The sequence below is a fragment of the Apis laboriosa genome, unplaced genomic scaffold, assembly GCF_014066325.1.
Source record: "Apis laboriosa isolate Shangri-la unplaced genomic scaffold, ASM1406632v1 scaffold34_cov151, whole genome shotgun sequence".
NCBI classification, from domain to species: Eukaryota; Metazoa; Arthropoda; class Insecta; order Hymenoptera; family Apidae; genus Apis; species Apis laboriosa.
The window spans coordinates 9,298,991-9,307,184 of record NW_025222928.1 but is presented as its reverse complement, the minus strand read 5'-3'; positions in this window follow the sequence as shown (position 1 = coordinate 9,307,184).

The window sequence follows — 8,194 nt, the reverse complement described above, 5'->3', positions numbered from 1 at the left end:
TTTTTTTTTTTAAACAGCGAGAAACGAGTTTTTTCTAAAAAGAATCATTCAAATTATCAATCGACTATTCGAGAAAAAAAATAAAATTTTCTCTATCATTTTTTAAAATTGTTAGAAAAAGATATTAATATTATTGAAAAAATTGAAATTTTAATTTTAAATATACAACGACATATATCGTAATAATAGTCTTTCTTCGAAACAATGGAGATACTCTTCTTATCCATTCCCATTCTTTCATACATTTTCATTTTTAATTTACTTCGACTATTATTTAATTAAATTAATTTAATGAAAAATTATTTAAATGAATCTGTTCATTGATTGATTTTATTTCATCGATTATAACGTATTACCTATCTAATCTTCCATTTCTCTATAACGACACTCGGCCTAAGTGTATCAATAATCTTCGTTGTAAAAATTATCCAACAAATTTCGAGAAATTTGCTCCAAGAAGCAGTATACAATTCATGATTTCTGTATTATAATTTCAATTTCGATTTTTATTTGAAGACAAGCGATCGCTCATTCCTAGATCCTTCGAGTCATATCTTTTATCGCGTAAAAACTCGAAATTGTAACGCATTAAAGCTTTTTATTTTTTTTTTTTTTTTTTTTTCGCCAATGACATTAGTAATTTTTTGTTTAGATGTAAATATTTTTACTTTTTTTCTTTTCTTTTTTTTTTTTTTTGCGCTATTATTTTTATTTTTAGACATATTTTTTTTTTTTTTTAAGTTTTGACAATATAGGCCGAGCAATAAATCAACGACGCTCTTCCATTTCAAACTTTTTTTCTTTTTTTCTAAATTTCATCTAGTTTTTTTTTTTAATATACGTACATTTAACACGAAACACAATCTCATGAGTTTTAACATTTCTTCGTCTTTTCTTTGTTTTTTTGCAAATTGCATTTTTTTTTTAAATCGTTACTTTTACTCACACAAAGTTATTATTATTTTATTCATATTTATTCAAGTTAGCATATTATATATTTATACTTTTTAAAAAAAATTTTCTTTTTTTTTTTAGAAATTTAATGATAATAAAATATTTTCCATTCAATCGCGCATAATTAAAGTGAAGTGAATATTAAATTTATTGGTGAACTTTACATTACATTTGTAAGGAATAGAGCTATATTCTAAAATAGGTGATAATGTGTATGTGATAAGAGATACGTCATCTCAGAAGTAATGTGATCTCTCTTTTTTTTTATGTAATGATATTTAAGACAAAAGGACATACGATTGTTTTGATTTTATGTATATATTATTTTTATATTTCTATTTTGTAAAATAGAAATAATAAGGATTTGAGATTGATAATTCTATTATCATAATGAATCAATTTTCATTTTTTTTTAAAGTAGAAAGAAATAACAAAAATTATAACTTAACAAGAGAGTTATTATTTTTTTTCTTAATAAAATTTCAACAGAATTTATTTATTTTTGAAAAGGACGATATTGTTATTTTATTGGCATGATTTATTATTTTGTACCTTCTTACATACACTTCATAGAATTACTTATGGGATGATGTAACAATTAACTATAAATGAATTTAGGACATTAATCCTTTGAGGTTCATGATGATTTATAAATAGAATATATTGAGAAGCAATAATTATTAAGACTTCTTCATTTTTTTCTATACATGACTTTACATAATGAAGTTTGAAAGTATTACTAGATTTAATATATAGATAAAACTCAGGAACCTTAAAGGAAATTCTCAGGTGATGAGATTTTTGAGAAAGGAAGAGAAATAAGATAAAAAAAAAATGATTTTTTTTTCTGCTTGCTGTCATATCACGAGAATATGTATTGATATTATTTATTATATATTATTTTTTTTTTTTTTTAAATACAAATTAAGAAAATTTGCATACGAATCAAAGCATTTTACGGTCGCGTCTTTGTTTCGACTTTGTACGTCGTTGATCTTCTTTTTTTTCTTTCTTTTTTTTAATTTCACATTTATATTGCGACACCTGTTGTACTTCACTTTTTTTTTTAGATATTTAGGTAATGATGGTCCGTCTGATATTAGTCATTAGTCATTCAAGGTCATCAATGTCCATCGTTTTCATCGTTTCTTAATTTCCAAATCTAACAGGCTTTCTCTAATTTTTATATTTTATATTTTATGACAATAGAGAAAGTCTGATAAATGTAAAAGATTATTGAACGATGTAAAATGAAGGAAAATAAGTGAAATATTGTCAGTACTACTATTTTTGGAATGTTAAAAAATTGTAAATATGAAAATATAAGAGAGAAAAAGTGATAATTTGTATTTTGAAGTATGATCTTGAATAACTTGACTTGTTTTTTTTGGACAGACTATAGAGTTAACTTATTATCACCCCCCCCCCCCCCCCCCCTATCGTACACATATTTCCCTATAATTGCTATGTGTGCTAATGAATATAAAATCGAATAGTTTCTTCCTTTCTTATTATACTTTTTTTTTTCTTTATACACAGGCTTTATATATATTCAGACAAAAAGAGGGGAGAATATTTAAGGGATGATTTTAAAGACTGAAACAAGTACAAAAGTTAGTATGCAAGAATATCCATTCAATCCTTATTTTTCATATTATAAGCAACTCAACGTTTCTCTTTGTCCCATCTAGTATAATTAATTAAATGGCTCTTAATTAATGGCTCTTAAATTGAAAAATAAGTTGTATAATGCATACTTTTCTGCGTACTTTTGTATTTAATTTAGAATTGCATCTTAAATCTTCTTCTCGCATCGTAGAAATATCCTGTATGTGTACAACGTGTACACAACATACACACATATATATACACATACATATATACATATTGTAGAAGAAAATGCGGCGAGGCTGGAACTCTCTGAAACTTGTTTTCATTTCAAAGAACAAAGACAGCGTGGTAAAAACTGATGTGCTCCCTCCCTCGTGTTTCATTATCTTTCCGTGAATCGATTTTATGATATTTTGAAACAAATTCTATCTTAAACGTTCATTATTCATTCGAATTTTAAATGGAATTTGAAACTTGCGAAGCGGAGACAAAATTTAGAAAAATTTATGTTGAATGAAAAAAATGAAACCACGGAGAGATTTGGATGAATATATATTCTTTGTATTCCACTTGTATTCCCTATTTGATCTAGACAATTTATCTATTTTCGCTTGATCTCTTTTGTGCTATCAGATGTTTTTTTTTTTTTTTTTTTTTAATAATGTGCGTTTTTTTTGTCGTGTATTTTCACCTAAGCGTCCAAAAGTAGCGGATTTTCCATTCACTCACACTTTGAGTTTTACACGTCTTCCAGAGAATATTTCTCGCAATCCCTTTCTTTTGCTTCTTTTTTCGTCTTCTTTTCCTAAGCAATACGCATTCCCCGACTTATTGTTTCGATAAATTCAACACTCCTCCTTTAGGCACAAACTGACACATTTGCATCTCAGGATTGAATCTCGATTTTTTTTTTCTGGTAATAATAATCGAGAATGAAGAATGAAGGTTTTTTTTTTCGAAGTATACCTTCGAGATCACATGATTTTGGAGACGATACCTTTGGAGAGAAGTTTCGATATACACATCGATATACACATGAATAATTGTTACATATTGGATGTATTTAATGTTATTATTATTCGAGATTTTCCAGATTTAATTTTAAGAACAAAATACGAAGAAATTGGCTCCGAATTGAATTAATTTGAACATTGAATTTCCATAATTTATTATATTAAGATATCGTACACAAAGGCAAACAAGATATGCATGCAGCTTTAACGAGTTTTTGTCAAGATATCAAATTACGTCAAAGGTACACAACGTCGAAAGTACACAAAGTTGACCGGTAAAGGTATCAAATTCCAAATAAGAGAAACCAAATAAGTAACCAAGTAAATAAGTTCTCATTTTTTTAACTAGTTGAATTATTAAAATATCACGTTATTTAATTGTTAATATCGTTTATCGCGAAAATACAAAAATTATTCTGGAAATCTCGAATGGTAAAATACACATATATGTTGTACCGATTGTAAGAACGCGTATATCATAAGAGAGCAATAGACGAAAGGATTTGACATTCAATGGACCAAGTTCGATTAAATGTACATAAATGAGAAACAAAAAAAAAAAAAAAAAAAAAAATAATAATAATAATAATAATAATAATAAACGATAGTTGGAAGGATCGAAACGATCTTCTAGGCTCAATTAGCATCATAGATAGTAGGGAACGAAGAAATTGTTATAATTATATTGTTCATATAAACTTTTAACTTTGATGAAATGTTATTACAGCTTTCAAGGGCTTCCGGATTAATACAATTGTAAAATAATTATAACTATCAATTTTATCGTGATTCACTAGTTGTGCCCACCTGCCAATTTTATTACAAATTATAAATTATATGATTGTTAGAAAAAAAAAAAATATAAAGAGAAGGTCCAATCTTTAGTTGGAATATTTTTTGAATTTTTTGAAAGTTTTTTGAAAATTGATCGAAATAATAGATGAGATTACGAAAACATTATGTTAAATTTCAAAATGTGTGTCAATTAATCTGATCGTTGGGACAATTTTAACCAAGATGATTTAGTGATCGGCTAATCGGATGAGGAAAATGAAATATCGTTTGGAAAATATAGGTCGATAATTTTCAACTCGCAACTCGTGTATCAAGAGAATATATTTTTTTTTTGCAGTTTTTTGGAATAGAAAAGTTTATTTTCGTTCCATGTTTTTCAAAATTATACGATAAAATAAAATAAAATAAAATAAAATAAAAGACTTCAATGAGCAAATGAATAATAAAATCCTACAACTTATGATACGTACGATATTCTCGATAGATCATTTTAATCCTCACGGATGGCTGAATTTTATTCCAAAATGAAATAAATTTGAATTCAATATCTCGCTTTTATCTAGCCATTGAAGTCGTGAATCGTTCGACAGGATTAATATCCTATGTATAAACTATGTTTCGTTTTGTCGATGATTTTAAAGAGAGAGAGAGAGAGAGAGAGAGAGAGAGAGAGAGAGAGAGAGAGAGAGAGAAGTCGAGTCGTTGATCAACCGTGTGAAATCTTTATAGAATCCCTTATTATAAGATAGTCGGTATACAGAATATAAAATCAAGGATCAATTTTATCATAATACTGTTTGTAATACTTCTCTTTGCGAAAACATATTCCTCATATTATAAATCCTGACCATCTTGACTGAAGAACAAATCACACACCGTCCGAAAAATTGTATACCGTCCTTACAAGACGAGATCTCGCGTGATTGTAATATCGAGATAGGATATATGCGATTATCGATTTATATTCGAAAAATTGAATATGGCGATCGTTCATTTATCCGTGGTGGAATGGTCCCTTCGTTGGTATACTTTTTTCTGTTTCGAAAAATTCAAACAAAATCATCGAGGATTGTGTAAATAGGGTGAAAAAAAAAAAAGAATTTGTACGAGAATAAAATGTGTCAGCTTCGTTTTAATGTCTTAATTCGTGATTGACCCATTAAGTACCAGTTTTTAAAATGATTTTCCAAATTATGAATATTTGATATATAATATATATATATTAGACGAGTTCCTTTTAGTGCTCCTTTCGTTTTATCGAATAGTTGTAATAGTTTTTAAGTAATCATAATAGTATAGTGTTAACCATTCCTAAAAACTAATTAATAATTGTTGAAAATTCGTAATAATTTATTCGAAAAATGATTTAGCGATTAAAAAGATAAACATATCTATGGAAATATAATATAATGTAAGTACTTTATATATCCGAAAATAAAAATTATACAAAACAAATTGTTGTTAGCTTAGGTAATAAAAAATCTTCGATCTGTTGATCCTGGCGATCAAGCTTTGCTATTTTTCTTCGCGAATTTAGTTGATTTTCTTAGATTTTTCAGTTTTTCTTTTTTTTTTCTTTGGATTTTGAATATTTAATTACGTTTTTTATTACATAAATGAATTTCTCAAATTATATATTGCAAATTTATACGTATATATATAAAATAATTATATATATATATTGCAAAAACTAGCATTAAAAATTCTAAAAAAAAAAAAATGTAACAATATACGAATAGATATAAAAATTTAAGAAAGGAAAAAAAGAAATATTTTTCAAAGATAGAGTAATAAAAGAATAGTTTTAAAAAGATATATGATAATATAAGGGTTTTTGAAGAAATATAAATGCTGGTACTTAATGAACCTATAGAAACCCATCATATATATAAAATTTGTTATAATATGTATCGATCAAATGTTTTGCAATTATTACGAGTAACATTTATAAAGGACAGTTTTTTAAAATTGTGTATATCTTTATATCACTTGAAACCTGACTCCAGTTTACCGATTATTAGTGAATAGAAACAAAGTGTGAATGGAAGAGCGAAAGAAGAAATAGGATGTAAGAAATGAAAAGAATATATCGTATATATTATATAATTTAAAAATATTATTTATAATATATACTACCAGCCAAAAATGGAGATGAATTTAACTTAAAATATGAATATTAAATTATATCCTCTTTTTTTCAAATATTTAAAAGAAATTAATATATATAATATAATTCAAAAAAAATTATAAAACTTGACTTTTAAATCTTTTGAATTTTTTTGAATTCTTTGAATTCTTTAGAAATATATTCATGAAACATTAATAAGTACAGTGTTCTAAAAAATAATTACTCTTTACAGTTTTATTAATAATTTAGATAGATGACAGATTTGATTCTTCTAATTTATATAAAAAAACGTAAAGGAATAAAAGGATAATTTAATAGATACATTCGAGTGATTTATAGAATTATTTTTCCAAATTGCAAAATAATATAATTTTTTACATTAGGAAGTCTCAAATCTCATATTTTTAGCTGGTAACGTATACATATACACGCCTATACGGAAGATATAGATACTATTTGAGTAAGTTGAGAAAATTTTATTCTAGATAAATATTTAAATTATTTCTGTTATATATATATATATATCAATAGTATTATATGGTTCGCCAATTTAATGGTGATATAGGGCTTTCTTGTAACGCGACAGAGTACATTTTTTCAAAAATAAAGGAATTTTATAAAATTTTAGAAGCATCTAGCCGATTTCTGTTTCTTTTTTTTTCTTTTTATCGATCTTATTAAAAAAAATTTATTTATAAATCTGCTTTTTTTTTCAGGGAGAAGAAAGAGAATAGAAATGCAAAACATTCATTCGTCGTAATTCGCTATTTTATTAGAAAAACATTATTAAATAGTTTGGACCGAACACACGCGCAAACATGTTCGGTGTTACGTCGATAATGATAGATGACAAAACTTTTAAACAGCTACTGTAATTTCAATTTTTTAACTTTTTGTGGCCTAGATCTATAATACTTATAGGTACAGTTCAAGACTTTCAGATGCAAATTCTACTTCTTTTGAAATAATATCCTAAATAAAATTACATCACTACAAATGATTTTGTCAGGATTAAAATTAATATAACGATTTACTCCCAATTTAATAAATTTTGCAGATTATTATTTTCATAAATAGCAATAAGTTTTTAATAAATCTCTACTATTTTTTCTAATTTTAAACTAAAAATCTAAAAAAGAATTATATATTCAACAAAATTGAATATACTATAAATAAAATAATGGAATATTTTTTTTTTTTAAAGACAAGAATATGATCTGGAGGTCTCAAACGGCATTAAGTATCAAAACAATGATATACAAAGAACAATACAATTCACTCATCGACAAATAAATCCGGTAACTAATATTAACAAATATCTTTGTCATTAATTTAAAACCATGTATAAACATCTGTACGCCGTAACGATTTTATAATAGTCTTTAGGTTAGGATGGTCAAACTATGACCTATTATAGTTGCACAACTTTATAATTGTTCATTTTCGTAATTAACGGATGTAACGAATTGATTCTAAGACAGTTTATAAATTCTCAAATAATTGTGTATTATTATCTAATTTTATTTTAAGATGAAATTTTTTTTATTATAAAAATCATCTTATCATAAAGATATATCAAAGAAATTATAGAAAATTTAATTTAATTTTCTAACTCGACTTATTTGAGAATTTATCGACTATCCTATAATTAACAATAATAATTAACAAATAAATTAATCGTTAGATTATTCGT